The sequence below is a fragment of the Vanessa cardui genome, chromosome 15, assembly GCF_905220365.1.
Source record: "Vanessa cardui chromosome 15, ilVanCard2.1, whole genome shotgun sequence".
Lineage (NCBI taxonomy): Eukaryota > Metazoa > Arthropoda > Insecta > Lepidoptera > Nymphalidae > Vanessa > Vanessa cardui.
In genome coordinates, this window is record NC_061137.1 from 13074510 (window position 1) to 13097940 (window position 23431).

At 35.0% G+C, this 23431-nt stretch overlaps 3 non-coding genes across 3 annotated transcripts; 1 reads left to right on the plus strand and 2 right to left on the minus strand.

Moving 5' to 3' along the window:
- Positions 1-659: 659 nt before the first annotated feature.
- On the minus strand, positions 660-731 carry Trnap-agg. The gene has a single exon. It is a non-coding gene; the product is annotated as a tRNA-Pro (tRNA).
- Positions 732-7876: 7145 nt separating this feature from the next.
- Trnap-agg lies at positions 7877-7948 on the minus strand. Its single transcript has one exon. It is a non-coding gene; the product is annotated as a tRNA-Pro (tRNA).
- A 724-nt stretch (positions 7949-8672) lies between these two features.
- Positions 8673-8744, plus strand: Trnap-agg. Its single transcript has one exon. It is a non-coding gene; the product is annotated as a tRNA-Pro (tRNA).
- The last annotated feature ends 14687 nt before the right edge of the window (positions 8745-23431 follow it).

Below are 23431 nucleotides of genomic sequence, written 5' to 3' on the forward strand. Positions count from 1 at the left end.
AGGAATATGTTCCAAACCCTCTTCTTAATGGAAGAGCAGGCCTTAGCCCAGCAGTGGGCAATTTACAGGCTGTTACTCACTTTTATAAAACAAAAACTGGTCCTTATTTTATTTTACTCTTTTTTATCCTTGTGTCTTTTTCTTTTAGACGACATACAACTGTAAAGTTTAAAATGTATATATATATAAATTCTAAATAAAGATAATATATAATATTCGTATAGATAATCTATACATCATTCATATTCCGGCAGGTAAATGCAAAAATCGTATCTACTATATTGCCGAGTTGTATGTCTTGTGGCATGTGACAGTGTCTCCACCGCTTTCTCTTATGTATGCGTAACACATATATACGAGTACTTTGTAACGGTGTGTGCTATGCTCACAGTTTACATTCATATTATTTATAAATTTTGTTTAAATATAAATTATTTGAATATAGTTTATATATTGACGTTTCACATCTGCTGAGTGTTCTACGCCAATCAGATTTGTAATAAAAGTTAATTTTGCAACTATTTTAAAAAAAAAACAACGAGAGAAAAAAAAATCAATCCTTTAAACAATATAATAGTAAACCAAATGAAATGTAAAATTATTGAAAATATAGGCTTATATATAAATAACATAGAGTCAACCAAAAACAAAAAGAAATTGGGCTCGTCCGGGATTTGAACCCGGGACCTCTCGCACCCTAAGCGAAAATCATACCCCTAGACCAACGAGCCAGCTGACGTTGTACCACATTTTAGTGTTTACGTTAATCACGCAGTGAAAGTAACAACACGTCGTATGATTTTAACGAGAGCTGTATTAACTAGTGAACCATTATATTGAAAGTAAAATACAAACAAACCAATTAAGTGCCGATATATTATAAGCCACTATTACTAATTCTAGTTGCCGCCTGCGGCTTCTCTCGCCTTTTTAGGGGGGTCACGTGTTATTATATGTATGTATGTGTTAATATTAGTATATATTATAAATGTGTAAGTAACTCTGTCTGTCCGTCGCTTTATCACGACCAAACCAATGAACCTTATTTGTTGTAAAGCAAACTTGCGCTCCAAGATAGGACAAAGGCTTTTTTTCACTGGAAAAACGTATTACGCGATTCCCTCACATGATGATGTATGATTTGGGGGGTATGTGGGGCTCGCCGGCGCTGAATGCACCGGAATACTCACTAAAAACAGCGATACCCACTCTGTCTTTGCGAGGGTGCAGCACGGGATCGCTTACGCCTTCTACTGTGACGCCGCCACGGTTATGGTCTCTTTCTGCGACATACTTTCGCAGAAAGAGACCATATCATTCCAGCACCTCTCGCTGCCTAAGATAAGGACAAAGGCTACTTTTTTGCCTAACACATGACAACATATTTACCATAACTTAATTTTTCTCAGTCCCTGTATCTATGGACGGTAATGACAACTTGCCATCATATGACCAATTTCCTAAACTGCCACTATATAACCATGACAAAAAAAATGTCCCAACCGGGATTTGAATATCGATATCGATAGCGTTCTAAAAGGTATGACACCAAGGTTACAGTTATTAATAATAATAGTCTCACATTACTTTCCTTCATATGTTTAAGTAAATCTAAATCTAATAGACCATTTGTGAGGTAGCGCCTCCGTTTTTATCTATTACGTAAATAATTCAGTATGTTTGTACACGAATCACGTAAAAAATACACAACAATTTCGGGGAGACGGGAATTTCGCACTTATTGCCGTGAGACTCGGGAAACAAACAAATAGACTGTTAGTGCGATTTTTCCATGAACCTATATAGTGTGTAATTTTCATTCAAATAAAGTTTTATGATAATTTAGTTGTGATGTGTATTATATGTGTAATAATAGTAGGGAGATAATGTTTAGAGGAATTTATAGATATGGCTTTGTGTATAATTTTTTTTACAAAATGGATGTATCTTTTGTCGATTATTACGACTTTTATTATTGTACTTTTGTTTGGTTCTTAGCGTTGATCGTCATTTTACCAGTACGTTGTCTCAATAGGTAACATATTTTATGTGTTTACAAAAATATTATTAAACAAGCAAAATGTTATAAGAAAAAATACGACGATGCTGTACTCCTCAAAAAAAAATTGCATTTTTTAACTTAACATCACACAACAGAGTAGCGAAAGAGTTGTTTCCATATTCATCAATAATGTTTAACTTATTCCGAGTTTCTTCCGCCGGTTCTTCTCAGGTCAGGGTGTTCCTTTTTCCGAACCGGTGGTAGTTTAACTTGACCATCAATAAGTAAGTGTAATGCTCTATTGAATAAAGGAATTTGAGTTGAGTTTAGTTATTACTTTTAGTATAAATAAGATATATTAGTACTAGAATTACCTAAGCACTCATCTCTTTAAGGTACCTTGACTTAGCAAAAGTGACAGATTCAGGAAGCGCCTAATATGCCTAAGATTTAGTATCAAAATTGATGAAACGAATCAACAATGCAATTCAGAACATAGTCTATCTATATATTATAAAGTAGACGTAACTTTCTTGGTAGGGCTTTGTGCAAGCCCGTCTGGATAGGTACCACCCACTCACCAGTTATTCTACCGCCAAATAACAGTACTCAGCATTGTTGTGTTCCGGTTTGAAGGGTCAGTAAGCCAGTGTAACTACAGGCACAAGGGACATAACTTCTTAGTTATGTAAGGAATAGTTAATATTTCTTAATAGACTCATCCGCCAACCTATACCATAAAAAAAACTGTCTGTCTGTCTGTGACATATTTTTCGTACATAAATACGAATATTCTAACGCGAGTGAAGCGGCGGACGAAAACAGTATAATATTATAATAATATAAAGAAATTCAGGTAAGTAGATTATATTTTAGTATAAAATAAGTAATTAATTTAAATGTAGAGATATAATAAAATTAGAGTGTCCGTTTGTAATATTAAAATAACCACTTTTTCTAAGTGCATCTATAGATATACCCAGTACCTAGTTATAGCGATATAGCTTTTTATGCAATTTTCCTTTGTCTGTCTGTCTGTTTGTTCCGGTTAATCTCTTAAATAAGTGGACAGATTTTGAAATGACTTTCACTGGCAACTAGCTGAGATAATAAGGAGTAACTTAGGCTACAATTTCTTTTTTTGATAAATTTTAACGCGCACAGTCGCGTGCGCAGCTAATACGAAATAAGCAATAAATTTAATACACATATAAATTAATAAAAATGACACGTTTTGGAGGTTTGGAACATGTTCCACCACGCTGTTCCAATGCGGGTTGGTGGAATACACATGTGGCAGAATTTCTATGAAATTTGTCACATGCAGGTTTCCTCACGATGTTTTCCTTCACCACTGAGCACGAGATGAATTATAAAGACAATTTAAGAATTAGCAGTGCTTGAATGGGTTTGAACCCGCAATCATCGGTTAAGATGCATGCGTTTTAACCACTGAGCCATCTCGGCTCTCTATGACCATATCACAATTGAATTCGAATTTTCATATGAATCGTGAATCTCAAGGTTAAATTCATCAGATACTATTTAACAAGACACATGTGACGACACAAACACCTGTGCAGCCGTGCGCGACAACTACTTGCTATAAAATGCAAACTATAAATCAAAATCGACAGTGTTAATTTCTTTTATTCATTTGTTTTTGCAAAGACTAAAAGTAATTGACTTTTTTCATTTAAAAGTGGATGTAGACTTTATATTGTATATTATATCAGTTGAATCTCTCCTAATATACTAGACCAGTTATCGTATGGTATATTATTGTGTACAAATGTGTACGCAAACACAGACAAACTCTTAATTCCCCAATTATTATCTGATGGGTCGACATATTCTATACAGGGAAACTTTTTAGTATCATTACGCTATCCAATATGATACCCAAATTTCGAAGCTTTGAGCTGTATCTGAGAATTATTCGACTGAAAAAAAAAGTTTTTAAAGACCTGGGTTGGGGCTTGAACTCAAAATCTCAGTTACTGTGGCCTTTCATCTAGCCACTAAACCAAAGAGACAGACAAATAAAAAACAAGAATAAAGTAGATATATCATATATATCGCAATGAATCCATTTTTCTATTAACTTCATTTTTAAGAATATACAGTAACAATTTATTTATTCGTTTCAATTGTCGACACGTACGAAAATAAACCGAAATAAAGAATGATTGATTCGATTTATTTAAATGGCATTTATTTCCAATACATAGTTATTTGAAAACTGAAATGAGAAACGTTGAGGTTGATATTTCATGACATTTCATGACAGTTGTACATGATAATATACTGTGGATGGAATTAATCCGTACCGTTTGATGTACTCTGAGTTATTACTTTCTAATCCAGATTTAACAGATTATTCGATATGGCATATTAATGTAACGCAAGAGCATTATTATATCAATTCGAAATATTAGTGCAATAGTTTGGTATCTGATCTGATGGTAGATTAGGATAGATAGTAAAACACCCAATATTGAGGCACTTAGTGTATGAATCTGGGGAACCGCCTGTTAATAATATTGAGAATCCATTGAGCTAATTTACACACCGTTCCAATAATGTCTCTTATAAATCAAGGTCTAGAGACATACGTCTTAGTTGCCAAGGTTGGAGGCGCATCGGAGATGTAAGAATTGCTTAATATTCTTTACGCTGTCGACGTTGCCGTAGTGACCATTTCTTCATTATCTTCCAGCCCTTATTCCAATTTTATTTGGGGTCGGCGCAGCAAGTCCTCTTCTTCCATACTTCTGTATCCGATGTCATTTTATTTTTTTATTTTATTTTATGATATAGGTTGGCGGATGAGCATATGGGCCACTTAATGGTAAGTGGTCTCCATCACCCATAGACAATGACGCGAAATATCCTCAGGAACTAAGATGTTATGTCCCTTGTGCCTGTAGTTACACTGGCTCACTCACCCTTCAAACCGGAACACAACAATACTGAGTACTGTTATTTGGCTGTAGAATAACTGATGAGTGGGTGGTACCTACCCAGACGGGCTTGCACAAAGCCCTACCACCAAGTAGGTCATCCTACAAGCAACATTTATTCCAGTAATATCGTCGTTCACACAATGCATCTGTCATTTTTTGGGTTGTCCCCTTCCTCTATATCCACCCTCTTACCATCAGTTATCCCAGAGGCAATTCCACTTAGTGATATTTAAAAAATATACTGACGCTCAATTTAAGCCGCAGTATTCATTTAAACTTACCCACCACTTGGCTTTCTAATCCCTCCCATTACTAAATAGATTTTATCCAATTAGAATGGCTGCGCAGGTTTGTCGAGGCTGACACATCACAGTCATCAGTTACTCTATCGCCTTTAGAAGATTATTGTAGGCTTTAGTATCTTAGATCCTGATATTAAGCACCATTTTTGAATACACGAATAAATCATATTTCTTACAGTGTTAGTGCAAGTTCAAGATCACACTTTATAAGCCACACGGTACATTTACTAGTACTCCTTTCTATAGTGGATTGCAAAGTGTATTACACGAATGAACATATGTTAGATCATCCTTGAAATGTTATAAAAGTCAGCAGTGTATGAAATAAAACTTCAAGGTTTGCAGTCAAGGACCATTTCTAATACATCCCTAAGGACGCACGTCCTGACAATGTATTTATGTCGGTATCAAGGGCAGCAGCATTTGTGAAGCAATCTTTTAAGATTATTGCATTTACTCCTTATATAGGAGAAGATAAGTCCCCTACTATTATCGTAATGTGGAAATATTTTTGGTGATTTGCCTTATTTCCAGCTTTCCGCCTTTTGAAACAGGATTATATTGAATTGTAGCCTTCTAAAAAGTTTTGATGTCTTACAGAGCCTTAACATTACAAAAGATCTTGTATTCCTATAAACTTGAATTGGGCTATAAATTTGGTTGCATTCTTGGACATGCAAATATTTGTGAAATAAAAAAATAGCTCAGGGTAAAATTATGCTGTAAATATTCGTGAGAATTTCGCTCATTAGTGGAACTCATAATTATGTCAACACAGTTTGACCAAGCTATTTAAATTAATGAGGGCTAAATTTGGCAACGGGTACAGGACAGTTTGAATTTCTGTTTCAGCTAATTAGGTTATCTAAGTTGGTATTACTGTTTGTGTCGTTAGATAGTAAATGTGACGCGAAAACAATGGGTTATTGAATAACCATAGTGGCCGATACGCTCTTTAAAAAAGCAGAAACATTATCATAACATATACTTTTGATCAGGCTTAAATTATATTAAATACTGTGGCAATAATAACTATTTAGCTTCTTCGATGGAGTACGAGATGATTAACTAATCAAATTTTTATTTTTTCGTAGGTGGTGTGATATTAGTATTCCACAGGATAGTATTTTGTGGCCAATTCAATTTTTTATTTATATAAATGACCTTTGTGGCACCCATACACCCAATGGCCAAAATGTCTCCCCTTGCTGACGATACCGCTGTTACCTTCATCGGTAAATCCTGACGCGAACTCCAAACTATAGCCCAGAATGAACTGGAATCCGTCTTGCAATGGATCCAATCCCTGTCCCTTAAAATCAACGCTACTAAAACTAATCCAGTTCTGCTCAAACTTCACACTTGTTCCAATAAAAGCAACTCAAGCTGTCAATGTGCATATATAACTTCTTCTTAATAAATTAAATATCTTGACATTATTCTTGACAAGCACTTATATTTTAAAGATCATATTGAGTTATTAACAGGCAGAGTGCGCAAATTAATTTATATTTTTAAAACTCTAAGACATGTTGCAAACTTTTCAGTGATCACGAAAAAATATTATGCTTTATGCCAATCTTTTTTTGTATACTCTCGTGTGGGGGTGGTGCACCAAAAACTATTATGAAATCCTTAGAAATTGCTCAGCGCGTCATCTTAAAGGTGGCAACTTTTCGACCCCAGCTCTATTCAACCAATCTGCTATATTCAAACTGTGGGGTTCTTACCGTATTACCGGGAATTATTCATCTGAAATTAAATTCTCTACCAACATAAGAGGGTTCCTTACACTGCTATTGTCAAACGATGCAAAAATAGCATTAGTTTCTTATACACACCAAAATTTTCTTTTACGAACGATTCCGTTATTACCTTGGTCCTTACTTGTATAATAAGTTGAATGCAGACCTGTTTATAAACAAATTGCCACTAGCTTAGTGTAAAAAAAATTGTCTGCGTTTCTGCTTAATAATACGTACGATGAAACAGAGAAATACATTACTTCTATATCCTAATTTGAAATGACTCACACACAACCTATACATCGCAATCACACACACAAATACAGTAACACGAACGAACACGAACACGCAAAGAAACACACACACAAATGATTTGTTTTATCATTATTTGTTCATTACTATTTACCTACAAACATTTTATATAACATTTATTTTGTAACTACCTAGGTGATATTTCTAATGTATTTTAGATATTTCAACTTTCGGGGAGAGGACTGTTTATCCTTAACACAGGTTATTTAATTAGCCTAGCTAGGATAGCCAGTACTTGATCTGTGTTTCTTTTGATGACTATGATATAATACATTGAGACTTTTGTGGTAGTTCAAACATGTAACTGTTTATAAAGGTTTGTATGGTATAAATAAAAAAATAATAAATAAATAGTTCAGTCAATTTTAGTGACTCTAATAGTATTGCTTTTAAATTGTTGTAGCGCAATTTTTCACAGTATATCAGTAGTATTTCACGGATTCATTTCTTACGCTGAAATTGTAACTTGTAATTCCATTGAAATCGAGTTAATCTTTATTTCATTGGTACATCTAAGAATTGAATAACTCTCGCCTTAAAAAAACGTTTGGGCTCGTCCGGGATTTGAACCCGGGACCTCTCGCACCCTAAGCGAAAATCATACCCCTAGACCAACGAGCCGTTGCCGCAAGAAGCGAACTTCAGGTATATAATTAAAAATTAAATTAATATGTTAATACTTTAAAGGAAACACAGAGAATCTTATACACTGATTCGAAAAATTCAAAACATTAAAAAAGTCTTCTTAAATTTCTACCAAACTGTCATCCTTATCTTCAACCTTTTTGGGTGATGAATATCAGAGATACACTATAAGATTTGACTTCACCTTATTAACATATGACTAAGTAGCAATTTCCATATTTGATCCCCTTAGAAGTAAGTTTACATTTGGACAAATAATCTCTTAGTTTTTGCGTTCCATAGTAGTTCTTGGCAAAAACTTATCTCGTTAGACTGACCATGCGTTGTATGTCAGTCCTTTTAAAATTTTATTAATTAGATCATATAGCATACTCGTGGGCGTCATAAAGTATATCCTTTGCTTATTTGTCCTCGAATATAACCGTTTTACATAGACCCTTAGATCACCCGGGATGGGTAGCCAGTTAATAAATAAATTAAGAATATCCTGTAAATCGATTACATAATGTAACGTACTAAGTAACGAGAGTTAGTCAGTCTATTTGTGACTGTATTTACATTATAATAAGACTTATTATGCAACTACTACAAATATATAATGTAGTATTATATAATAATTATTATCGCAATATTGTTCTGTATATAAACAATGAGTAATGTTATTTTTTTTATATATCTGTTGTTCAGTACTAGCGTCATCGGCTCGTTGGTCTAGGGGTATGATTTTCGCTTAGGGTGCGAGAGGTCCCGGGTTCAAATCCCGGACGAGCCCAATGATTTTTTTTAAGATCCAAAATTTCAATAAGCTCTTTGATTAACCCGAATTAATATGTATTAAGAATTCTTATCACACATTAACAATATGCCCAGACAATCAGCTGTTTTAAAATATTGACTTAGTTTGTTGTTTATTAAATCTGTTTTTGAGGTTTTGTTTTTCACAGACGACAACGACAGATAAAAATTAAGGTTTTCTACATATTATTTAAGGTTATAATATGTAGAAAACCTTAATTTTTAATATATAAATTAAGATTAGTCCTTCCCTGAAAATAGAACCTTGTCATTTTTAATATTTAAATTATTAAAAATTTATTTTGATTTAAAGCTAACTAGCTAACCTATCCTCTGCCATTTACATCCAGTTGTCTTCATTTCAGGAGCTTCTTACTAATACGATACGATGCTTAACACCTGGGACTTCTACAGCTGTAAATCTCTAAATCTTCTGACTTTTTTTCCCTTGTCCCAAACTATTTAGTATCGGTATAGCCAGACTTTTTCTTTTAATTGTCATCTGATCACATCCAACTGGTCACATCCAACTGAGTCGAGATGGCCCAGTGGTTAGAACGCGTGCATCTTAACCGATGATTGCGGGTTCAAACCCAGGCAAGCATCGCTGTTTCATGTGCTTAATTTTTCTCTACAATTCATCTCGTGCGCAGCGGTGAAGAAAAACACCGTGAGGAAACCTGCATGTGACAAATTTAAAAGAAAGTCTGCCACATGTGCATTCCACCAACTCGCATGGGAACAGTGTGGTGGAATATGTTCCAAACCTTCTCCTCAATGAGAGAGGAGGCTTTTAGCCCAGCAATGAGAATTTACAGGCTGTTGTTGTTGTCACATCCAACTCCCTCATATCCATCATGCTCCCCTTCCGTGTCTATTTAAATCATCCTCTACCCCTTCATCCTTCCACACTCGTGATCATCACTTGTAAATATCTAAACTACTAGTAGTATCCCGCGGTTTCGCTCGTATTTAAGGTGTTGGCTGTCATGTGTGAGGCAAAAAAAGTAGCCTATGTCCTTTCTAGGAGTTTAAGTTTGCTTCATACCAAATTTCATCAGATTGGTTTGAGCGTTTTGGTCGTGAAAGAGCGACAGATAGACAAATATAGTTCCACTTTTATAATAAATAAATATATAAATATAAAAAAAATGTGAGACCACATCACATACATTACTCTGATCTCAATGTAAATAGCTAAAGCACTTGTGTTATGGAAAATCAGAAGTAACGAACGTACCACAAGCACCCAGACCCAAGATAATATAGAAAACTTATGGTAATCTACATCGACTCGGCCGAGAATCGAACCCGGGACCTCGGAGTGGCGTACCCATAAAAACCGGTGTACACACCACTCGACCAGGGAGGTCGTCAATAATACGAATATAGATTAAATTATACTCTACAATAGTGAGTTTCTTTCACCAGTTCTAATAAATAAAACGTAATATAAACAAGGACGCACGCGCCTCGCTAGAAAACAACAAATTAACAAAACTACCGTCGACGTCCTGACTCCCTACACCCAATGTAAATAACCCCGAAACCCCAACATAGCATACTGCTCGTATATTGTAAGTTAAGTATTCTACTTCACCGTTGAGAATGTAATCAAGGCCATGGGTAATTTATAACTGCTTGGCTTGCATGTAACAGGTTCATTATCTACCTGATATTAATTAGGGTATGAAAAATATAGAACAATTTTTCATTATTACACGTCAAACTTATCTCTTTTTGGTGACCTCGCTTTATTTTTTTTTCTAAGCTAATGACAATGTATACGTTATATCTCATGGTGATCGGTTAAAGCGTTATAGTGTATAAATAAACTAACTCACTGTTGAATCTTGTATATTACTTTGGATTTCACCGAATTTATGTTTCGGCATTTATATTATTACGTAGTATAAAACAAAGTCGCTTACCGCTGTCCCTATGTATGATTTTGATACGGTTTTTTACAGATAGAGTGAATTGAGAGGGATTTGTATATAAATAAATGTACAAAATAGTAAAGAAACAAGCAAATTCTGGAGTATATTTAGGATCAGCATTACATCAGTGCGAAGTCGGGTTAGCTTCTTACTTTAGACTTCTTAGTAGGTCGCTAGTTAACATATAAAAAATAATAACATTCTTCACTCTTAAAACCTTAATCCATCACCATCTGAGTCAGAATCTTAAAAAAAATATCCGTAATAAATCACTCCAAACGACACAGACTCAAAATAAAACCATCTGTATGTTTAACAGTTTGTTTTTGTTTTTTAATCTACATATCTATATAAGTAAACAGTTAGTTGACGTAAAGGAGACGCTGAAGAACGGCTTGACAGATTTGATTTATTTATTATTGTTTTTGTAACTGGGAGCAAAATATTTTTTGAGGGATGTTTTTGGAATGTTTGGAATTACGGATATTTTTATGGAATCATTAAGAAAAAAAGTGATGTTAGATAAAGAACTGACTAGCACTTAACGCTCAACTCAAACTAAGACATGTTTTACTAATAATAAAGGGCTCGTCTGGATAGGTACCATAGTACCACCCATCAAATATTCTACCATCAATCAAGAGTCGCTGTGTCGTTTATGTACTTTCCGAACCGATTGACGATTCAAAAGTGCTTGTAAAACCCTACTTGAATAAAGTTTATTTTGATTTTATTTTGACTTGATTTGATTTGTTGTGTTCTGGTTTGAAAGGTAAGTGAACCAGTGTAACGATAGGCACAAGGTGACATCTTAGTTCCCAAATTTGGTGGCCCATTGGCGATGCTACAAATGGTTAACTGCGCCAGCGCTATTTTCTATTGGACGCTGGTGACCACTTGCCATTGTGTAATAATGACGAGGATGAGATTAATATTTTATACTCATATATAGTAGTTCTTACAATATTAAATGGCCTATATTGGCTCTCTGTCTATATATTCGCCTCACCGATATTTTTAATAGCATTATACTCTCGATCCCAGTTATGTACGAGCCCGTAATGTTCTTATTTATCTCACCGCATGCCCTGATCGTTTTTCTCATGCGTATCGATATTATATTGTAAATTACAGGAATTTTCATTTACAGAGAATATACTTATATAATACTAATTTTGGGCGTCATTCATATATAAGATTGGAATCGTCAGGTGTTTAAAAAAAATCCTATGTACTTGGGGTCCAAGTAAATAGGCTATATACTACTACTACTATAGTCTTCATAGTAACTTTGAATATTTAATGGTTTAGCCGTGAAACCGTAACAGATAGACAATAACTTGCATTGTTAATATTAGTTTAGATAATGGTAATCATTAGGAAATGTTTTCAGTATCAAATGTCGTTAAAACTTATTTTATCATTACATAGTATAAAACAAAGTTTCTTACTGCTGTCTGTCCCTATGTCTGTTTAGATATTTAAAATTACGTAACGGATTTTGATGTGGTTTTTAGTAGATAGAGTTATTCATGTGTAAACTTGTTGTACATAATATGGACAATATAGTAAAGAAAAACTGATATTATCAGAAGTTTCTAACGTGATCTAAATAAACAAATTATGTAATTATTATCAGTTTTGCACCCGTGTGAAGCTGGGTGGCTAGTGAAGTAATATTTCAATCGTAAGAGGTTTTAATAAGGTTTTTTATTTAAATATACCTAAACATCAATTGCCTCCTGCCTTGGTGCAATATAAACCAATTTACCCTAACATTTAATATAACAAAATTGATTCAGCTGCTTATGAGTTCAGTGACATATGGTATGGAAGAATTTTATATATAAATATGAAACTAATTTCCTTACTTTCAAAATCCTTTGTAGCAACACTTTATGTTATAAACACGGAACGTATATAAATCTCAAGTTTATATTGTATGAAATAGTTGAGACGCTACACTGAAAATTTCATAGCTTTTATAAAATCCTCGCTTGTGTGAACTTATATGAAGACACGAAGGTTAGACCGAGAATCATAACCGTATATTACGGCTTCAAACCTGGGTGGGGTAGCTGAATCTGGCTAGGTGAGACCATCGATCAAAATAATTTTAAAGATAAAAGTTACAAAAAGAAAGATATATCTTTTAAATCAACTATGTATACGCAGTGTTGCATTATAGACTGCATTATATGGTTTTATGATTTACCCGAATCCAATGTGTTTTTTTAAATAATAAACTAACACAACATAATACTTTTAACTTATTATTTAATCATTAATAATTGTGAAATCGTAAAGATTATCAAAAAATCCTTAGTTGTAAAGTAATTTTTTTGACCAGACATGAATGTAATATTTAAACAAAAATAAGATTTCTTATGGATTACTTATAACAAGCAACAGCTTTTATAAGTATGCTCGGTTAAGACCAGGAGGGTTCTTAACCGAGCAAAATCAAGAGCTCTTTGGGAAAGGGTTCTGGCGTTGTATAATTTAATCCAACGCATGCAGGTTTACTCGTAATGTAATCCTCCACCGAGCACGAGAACCTTAATAAACAAAAATTAAGTACCTGAAAATTGAGTGGGCCTGAACCGACGATCTACAGTTTGGATTTATGGTAACATTGATTCAATTTCATAGAATCAGTGATAATTATTGCATTTATAAGAAGGATAAGTTTCCGACTCTATAAAGTTAATAAATCCTTCTTGAGGAAAGGTATTATTTTAGCAGATATTTTTAACGTTAGATAAGTTCAAATCAGTTGTAAAAGCAAATTAAAAATAAATGAAAATTTTAACAAAATGAAAAACCGGCTTCAAACAAAACACTATTTCAAAACAAATGAATAAGCACTAAAAAGTAATAAAAAGAATTGCGTATTCAACATATTTTGTAGAGTCTAAGTAAAATGAAATGAAAAATATTAGACTATTTAAAAGTCGATTTACGATTATATGACGAAGTTATAGTTATTGTTATATTTGGAGTCAGTGTCAGCCAAGTTAACCCTACAGTGTATCTATGGATTCAATGCTCAGAACCTTACCAAAGTTTCACTAAATTACCCTCAATTTATATCCTTTATAATAAAAAAAGAATTATCAAAATTGGTTGGCGTAATTTTGAGTTATTCACCTATTTATCGCGCACATACATAATGCAAATTTAAGACTTATATGGTTTTCATATAGATACCATCATCAGAACTGGACTATTTAAAATGGGACCACACGGAAGCACTTTCAAACAAAAACAAATTATCAAAATCAGTCCACCAAATAAGAAGTTATGACGTAACAAAAATAAAAAATCATACAGACGAATTGATAACCTCCTCCTTTTTGAAGTCGGTTGAAAACCAGTCATCATAATTATATAAGTGAGAAAAAATCAGAAGCTAATACTTGTTGACTTTACTTAAATGTTTCAGATGTTGAAAAGAAACTGAGTTTCTTGCCGGTTCTTCTTGATAGTCAAAGTCAAAGCCAATTTTTTTACTCGAAATAGAAGTGTTTACATTGTTTATTGATATTTAAAAGTCTACATTCGTAACCGATGACATAGTTTTGTAAAATGACGATTCAAAAGTGCTTGTAAAAGCCTACTTAAATATAATACCTATCGGTTTGTGTGTGTACCTATGTATTCTAATAACTAAGTTGAGTCAGGTGAAGTCAGAATCCAACGTCAGTCAAGCTTCTTAATAAAGAGATCCGTGCACGCCGTTCTGTGGACCATAAAAACTTTTTTTAATTAAAACGCCCGAGTCGATTCCATCAAAGTTAAGGCTATAATATTTTTTTTCAATTTTAAATGCATTTGGAACGCTCGTTAGAAGTGTTTTACTTTATTTATTTTTCCAAGTGCGAAATCAATTCAGCAGTTCTTTACACTTAAGTACACATATTAAATTGAAATTATACCAATTTATTAACTTTTATTAATTTTATTCATTAAAAAACAAAAGGCTATTTGACTGGTTTTTAAATTTTATATTATTTAGCAGAGGTTAAGGAACGGAAGGATTTTTTTTATTCCTCGTACATATTTCCCGAACAACATCATATTCAAAATTCCATACATAAATAGCGCACGAAAAAGCTACTTGGACAATATGGCAATGGGGTCGGTGACGTCACTTGCCTGTATTTTAAACTGTGGTACATATAGTAGGCAAGTAAGGTTAACAAGCAAGTGACTTCATCATAAGCCCGGCCAATCATGAGCGTTTTGTATCACGTCACAGAAGTTTAAAAAAATGCATTTTTTTAATGGATGTTTGAAGAAGTTAAGTAGTATTTTCAACTTTCGTTAATAAATGACCATTTTTAAACTTATAATGTATACTGATTACAATACTGGATTTCTTAACTGTTCGTACAATACTAGTGACAGTGAAAATTATTAATCTGTAGTTTCAAATTTCGTAAACAAACAGACTACTACATTTTTAACAACCAAACATATAAGCTATAATGAAACTAAGGAAAAGCCGAAAATAAATCTATCAATTTTGAAGCTCTTGAAAGTTTTAAACGGTTTTAGCCCTTGAATTTATTCGGAAGTTAAAATTTACGAGCGTGGCCCTGCTTGCGTGTTCCTGGATTAAATTCTCACGGTCGGTGTATCGGCTTAATCTTTTTTCGGTTTTCCTTGCTTTGACTTGAGTTTATTCGATTCTTCCTACACTCATTTGTACATTCAAATTTAAATTTTTTTTTGTAAAATGTTTATAAATTTATATTTATTTAATAGAAATATAAATAACGTAAATGTCTTTGTTAAATATAGAAACTTTTTCACTAAAGTAATAACTACCACTGGTTTGAAAAATAAATGACCTGAAAATATTCAGCGTTACACTATGTTGATACCAAAAAATTAATATATTAAATCAGAATTCTCTGTGATTGGTTTATTGAACTCTAGATTCATCTGCGATTCAACATTTTTCATCTAACGAATTCTGAGGACGGAGATATAAATAGTCTAATTGAAAAAGACGGGTTCCCATTGGTCAAAAATAAATACATTCATCATCGGAGCAGCATGGAAAAATACCCTCCTAAGTTTGATCTAAAAGGGAGGCAAATTTACAAGTTGCTATTATTATTGCTTGTCCAGATTTGAACTCATAAATTTCTAAAGTTGTAACTGGTTCGACCCATCAGATTTTCTTAACCCAAAAACGTAACGAACTACAAAATCACTTTTCATATGCTCTTGTTATAAAAGTATGAGGATACGGCAAAGTTCGTATGTAGATAAAATAGCGTACGTTGTTTAATAACAGCGGAGGAAAGCGAAAAACCCTTGAGGCAAGAACGAGTTTGTAACATAACTTTGCCTCATTACATAGTTGTTATGTAACAATGTGCAACGTCACTAGGAAAGTTAGTCGTCGAGGACGAATTATATATGAACGAATGTTTCCAATGCTAATGACGGTGGTCCGAATACAGCGCTCGAGGTTTACGCGTCAGCGTTTTGACGACGTAATCTTTTATTCATACGAAAAATCCTGTCAATTATTTATGGTATTTGGTTTGGATAGTTTTGATGCATTTTTATTTTGTCAAACTCTTTGGAGGTGTTTTTTATGTGATAGGTGGCAAATGAGCGGAAGGGTCCTGATGGAATGTGACTACCATCTGCAACAACGAGAGCCTTACAGGTTGCCGGCCTTTAGGCCTTTCGGAAAAACTGCCGGCGAAAGCTTCCACAAAGTGGTTGTGCGAGGAAGAAATTGTTTTAAAATCGCGCTGTTATGATAAAACTTTGATATGATGGACAATTTACCCCACTAAAAGTAAAACAAACACATATATTTGATATTATATGAAAACGTACTGCTTGATTCATATTTAAAGGTTCTGAGATTAAAATAAAATATTATTTATTCAATTAGGCATAAATCATTTTTGAATCGTCATATTATAATGTTTAATTAAATTTACGGAAAGATTCTATCGAGACAAACAGGCAAGAAACTCAGTAGTTAGAGTATTCCACTATTTTAATTACACAGTTGGTCAGTATAGAACAATTACATTTTTATATGCCCTGCCTAGAGTCAATAAACATTTAGTCCACGCTTTTTTATCCTTAACATAATCTTGTATTGAGTAATATTTCTTATTTATCAAAATTGTTTAATAAGACTTCCAACTTGGTCCTACTTATAATATCCAAATAGTAAAATTCATAGTTAATTTCTCTCCAAGACTTCGAGAATCACAGTCTTATAGATATCATCCTGGAACTTGTTGCTAATGTTTAACGACGAATTAAAGTAAGTTTAATAGCCTATTCGAATAAAGAACATTTAATAGCTGATTTACTGCCTACTCAACTTATAGTCATTATACGTTTATTTAATTTGCAATGATTGTTAAAGTCAAACCATGCAAGTTGAATTAGAATCATTTCCAATTATGTTACGGAGTTAAAATTTTCGAAAGAATTTGAACTAGTCTCATTACTGGAGATCTCATAATGTCGTTTTGCAGTGACAGTGCGTTTCACATGTCGACCGGTGGAATTTACAAGCTTATGACGTCATAAGCGTTCCATTATAACTTCAGCGTAACATGTTGCGTCAAATTGATTCGAGCGGGACGCGGCCGCCATTTTGGAATCTGGCGCGGCTCCGGTCGCCTTCCAAACTACTTTTGACGTAAGAAAGTTTTGAATTGTTACTTTAGTGCGACCAGAAAGTAAGCATTAACGTAGTTTAATCTCGTGGGTTTGATCGGTTACGAAACTATATTTATGAGAAGATTAAAGTATCAAGATTAAAAAAAAACACTGAACAAATATTAAATTTGTTTGTAGCAACACTTTCGGTTTGCATCCTGGTAGAACAACGACGGTAGGACAAAACACAATAAATTTTGTTTTTTGTAGGAGTTTTGCAATTTTCATTGTAATCGGATAAATGGTTTAGGAACTCATAAAGAAAAAATATATAATACATAGTAAAGTAAAGTAACAGCCTGTAAATTTCTCACTGCTGGAATAAGGCCTCCTCTTCTATTAAGGAAAGGGTTTGGAACATATTCCACGCTGTTCCTATGCGGGTTGGTGGAAAGCACATGTGGCAGAATTGATCGATCGATGAAATTAGACACATGCAGGTTTCCTCACTATGTTTTCCTTCACCGCCGAGCCCGAGATGAATTATAAACACAAATTAAGCACATATATATAGTGGTGCGTGCCTGGGTTTAAACGCGCAATCATCGGTTAAGATGCACGCGTTCTAACTACTGGGCTATCTCAGCTAATAATAGATATGTATTGTTTAATAAGTCCGTAATAAACTTAACAAAATAGATAAATGCACTTTTAAAATAATCTTCAATTAATTTAATCAATTAATTAAGTAGTAATATAACGCAACGCTTTCCAATCTAATTCTTAATTAATGAATTACACAGATTGGGACTCATAATGTTGTCTTAAATTTTCGCGATTATTACACATTTAAATAAAACTAATTATAACGGATGAATCGCGTATATTAATTATTTTTTTTTTTTTTTTTTTAAACATCCCGACGTTTCGAGCACTTTGCAGTGTTCGTGGTCACGGGTAGACTAAGATGACATTTGTCTATTTGAAGAACAAAGGAAATATTATTTACAACTATCGCCAACGATTTCTCAATTGATGTCTTGAGTAACGTTCCGGTTGCACGCAGAAGGCACTAACTGTATCTTTAGGTCTTGCAGTCTGTTGGATTTGGGATTTTAAATTTTTAATAAGTGGATCCCAGGTGTTAGAAAGTCTCCAACCATCTTCTCTATTGAAGTTCGGATGTTTTTGAATTTCAATAGCCTCGCGTATCATTCTAGGAATGAATCTGTGTTCTCTAGCGAGGATCTGTGGTTTATCAAATCGGATAAAATGGTTAGGTTTATCCAGAGCATGTTCACAGACTGCAGACTTTGAAGAACGCCTATTTTTGACATCTCCTATATGTTCCTTGACCCTGGTACCGATGCTTCTCTTTGTTTGGCCTATGTAAGATAAACCACACTCACATTCGAGTTTATATACTCCTGCAGTTTGTAAAGGGATATTACTCTTGATAGGTCTCAAGAACTGGCTCACTTTCTTATGAGGCTTGTAAACGGTTTTAATCGAAGCTCGCTTCAAGATGTTGCCAATCCTGTCTGTAACTCCTTTCACATACGGTAGAAATGCAGGTTGTCGCTCAACTGTGGGTGGCTTGGTACGGCTTCTGCGATGCTGGCGAGGCACGGGCAGCTTGTTCTGGTGGAGTGCAAGCTTGACCTGACGTAGCTCGTCCTCTAGGTGTTCAGCATCGCAGAGATGGTGGGCTCTCTGAAACAAAGATTTGCCAACGGTAGCTAACTGACTAGGGTGGTGGTGCGAGTCACCATTGAGGTATTTGTTGGTGTGTGTGGGTTTCCTATAAACTGTGTGACTTAATGTATTATCAAGAATCCTGATAATAAGGATATCAAGGAAAGCTAAAGAATTATTTGCCTCTAATTCCATAGTAAATTGAATGTTTTTATTTATAGAATTAAGATGTACTAAAAATGCAGATGTCAGATCACTAGGTAATATTGTGAAAGTGTCATCTACGTACCGTTTATAAAACCTAGGTGTTATTGGTCCGGAGCGAAGAGCCCTCTCCTCCAGGTCTTCCATGAATAAATCGGCGACCACGGGGGATACTGGAGAACCCATGGCTACCCCGTCAACTTGTACATAGAATTCATCATTCCACAATAAATAACCTGATGTGAGGCAGTGATGTAACAGCTCTGCATATTCAATAGGCATGTTGTGTGTCTGTAGCTTCCTCTTAACAATTTCGATGCAGTCTTGTATGGGTAAGCATGTAAACAATGACTGGACATCAAAACTAACCATTTTCTCGTTGTTGGTTAATTTAAGGTCTTTGATTTCACCAACAAACTGGTAAGAATCCTTGACATACGCCGCAGTGTGTCCTCGGAGGGGTGATAATATCCTTGCTATGTGTTGAGCCAATCTATATGTTGGTGTATCGATTTGGCTTACAATAGGACGCAGCGGAGCACCAGTTTTATGGATCTTAGGTAACCCATACAGTTTTGGCGGCTTTGCACATGTAGGCACGAGTGATTTTTTGTCCAGATTTAATTGCTCTTGATGTTTTGATATTAACGCGGATGTCTTTTTAAGAATATTATTTGTAGGATCTTTATTTACTTTTTTATAAGTTTTAACATCCGATAGAATCGCGGAAATTTTCTGGTTATAATCACACGTATCCATCACAACGGTCGCGTTTCCCTTATCTGCTCGGAGGACTGTAATGTCTTTATTGTTGCGTAGGTTCTTCAGAGCAATTGATTCATCACGAGTAAGGTTTCTTTTCGGTGGCCGGCTTCGACGTAAAACACTCGAGATGTCCTGTCGAATAGCTTCCGAGTCTTCCTTTGTGATGTTATTTTTGAAAAGACACTCCTCCACATTGCAAATAATGTCTTCAAACGGTATTTTGGATGGAGCCGGTGCAAAATTTAAGCCTTTATTTAATACCGCAACAGTCGATTCATCTAAACTTTGTTTTGACAGATTGACAAGTGACGTACGCGCAGGTTTTTGAATTTCTCCGGTGTTGCCATTATTGAAGTTGTTATAATTTGATTTTACCCCGCTGAGTTTTTCGAACTTTTCTATTTGTTTTAATTTTAAGTTATTATATTTTGTAGCGGCTCGTTTATTGGTAAAATCGTTGCATTTTTGCCAATCTGTTTTTGATAATCGCGACTCGAGTTCTTTGCTTAGGTTGTCAATTTGATCCGTTAACCGTCGCGCGTCAAATCGATGTTCTCGGATGAGTTGTAATAATAATTTCTTACTTGCCTGATTGAGTATTTTATCACCATGCCTTATGTCCTTCTTAGGTGCGATCCTTACACAAACCGGAATAAGATTATGGTCACGGCATCTTTTCAGGAAGTTCATGGACGTTACGAATCGGGCATGTTTGACTTTTAGGTACTCCAACCGGCGAATTTGATTTGATGTTTCCAGTCCGTACTGGTTCACATAATGTTGTCTTAAATTTTCGCGATTATTACACATTTAAATAAAACTAATTATAACGGATGAATCGCGTATATTAATTATTTTTAAACATCCCGACGTTTCGAGCACTTTGCAGTGTTCGTGGTCACGGGTAGACTAAGATGACATTTGTCTATTTGAAGAACAAAGGAAATATTATTTACAACTATCGCCAACGATTTCTCAATTGATGTCTTGAGTAACGTTCCGGTTGCACGCAGAAGGCACTAACTGTATCTTTAGGTCTTGCAGTCTGTTGGATTTGGGATTTTAAATTTTTAATAAGTGGATCCCAGGTGTTAGAAAGTCTCCAACCATCTTCTCTATTGAAGTTCGGATGTTTTTGAATTTCAATAGCCTCGCGTATCATTCTAGGAATGAATCTGTGTTCTCTAGCGAGGATCTGTGGTTTATCAAATCGGATAAAATGGTTAGGTTTATCCAGAGCATGTTCACAGACTGCAGACTTTGAAGAACGCCTATTTTTGACATCTCCTATATGTTCCTTGACCCTGGTACCGATGCTTCTCTTTGTTTGGCCTATGTAAGATAAACCACACTCACATTCGAGTTTATATACTCCTGCAGTTTGTAAAGGGATATTACTCTTGATAGGTCTCAAGAACTGGCTCACTTTCTTATGAGGCTTGTAAACGGTTTTAATCGAAGCTCGCTTCAAGATGTTGCCAATCCTGTCTGTAACTCCTTTCACATACGGTAGAAATGCAGGTTGTCGCTCAACTGTGGGTGGCTTGGTACGGCTTCTGCGATGCTGGTGAGGCACGGGCAGCTTGTTCTGGTGGAGTGCAAGCTTGACCTGACGTAGCTCGTCCTCTAGGTGTTCAGCATCGCAGAGATGGTGGGCTCTCTGAAACAAAGATTTGCCAACGGTAGCTAACTGACTAGGGTGGTGGTGCGAGTCACCATTGAGGTATTTGTTGGTGTGTGTGGGTTTCCTATAAACTGTGTGACTTAATGTATTATCAGGATTCCTGATAATAAGGATATCAAGGAAAGCTAAAGAATTATTTGCCTCTAATTCCATAGTAAATTGAATGTTTTTATTTATAGAATTAAGATGTACTAAAAATGCAGATGTCAGATCACTAGGTAATATTGTGAAAGTGTCATCTACGTACCGTTTATAAAACCTAGGTGTTATTGGTCCGGAGCGAAGAGCCCTCTCCTCCAGGTCTTCCATGAATAAATCGGCGACCACGGGGGATACTGGAGAACCCATGGCTACCCCGTCAACTTGTACATAGAATTCATCATTCCACAATAAATAACCTGATGTGAGGCAGTGATGTAACAGCTCTGCATATTCAATAGGCATGTTGTGTGTCTGTAGCTTCCTCTTAACAATTTCGATGCAGTCTTGTATGGGTAAGCATGTAAACAATGACTGGACATCAAAACTAACCATTTTCTCGTTGTTGGTTAATTTAAGGTCTTTGATTTCACCAACAAACTGGTAAGAATCCTTGACATACGCCGCAGTGTGTCCTCGGAGGGGTGATAATATCCTTGCTATGTGTTGAGCCAATCTATATGTTGGTGTATCGATTTGGCTTACAATAGGACGCAGCGGAGCACCAGTTTTATGGATCTTAGGTAACCCATACAGTTTTGGCGGCTTTGCACATGTAGGCACGAGTGATTTTTTGTCCAGATTTAATTGCTCTTGATGTTTTGATATTAACGCGGATGTCTTTTTAAGAAAAGTAAATAAGAAAAAGTAAATAAAGATCCTACAAATAATATTCTTAAAAAGACATCCGCGTTAATATCAAAACATCAAGAGCAATTAAATCTGGACAAAAAATCACTCGTGCCTACATGTGCAAAGCCGCCAAAACTGTATGGGTTACCTAAGATCCATAAAACTGGTGCTCCGCTGCGTCCTATTGTAAGCCAAATCGATACACCAACATATAGATTGGCTCAACACATAGCAAGGATATTATCACCCCTCCGAGGACACACTGCGGCGTATGTCAAGGATTCTTACCAGTTTGTTGGTGAAATCAAAGACCTTAAATTAACCAACAACGAGAAAATGGTTAGTTTTGATGTCCAGTCATTGTTTACATGCTTACCCATACAAGACTGCATCGAAATTGTTAAGAGGAAGCTACAGACACACAACATGCCTATTGAATATGCAGAGCTGTTACATCACTGCCTCACATCAGGTTATTTATTGTGGAATGATGAATTCTATGTACAAGTTGACGGGGTAGCCATGGGTTCTCCAGTATCCCCCGTGGTCGCCGATTTATTCATGGAAGACCTGGAGGAGAGGGCTCTTCGCTCCGGACCAATAACACCTAGGTTTTATAAACGGTACGTAGATGACACTTTCACAATATTACCTAGTGATCTGACATCTGCATTTTTAGTACATCTTAATTCTATAAATAAAAACATTCAATTTACTATGGAATTAGAGGCAAATAATTCTTTAGCTTTCCTTGATATCCTTATTATCAGGATTCTTGATAATACATTAAGTCACACAGTTTATAGGAAACCCACACACACCAACAAATACCTCAATGGTGACTCGCACCACCACCCTAGTCAGTTAGCTACCGTTGGCAAATCTTTGTTTCAG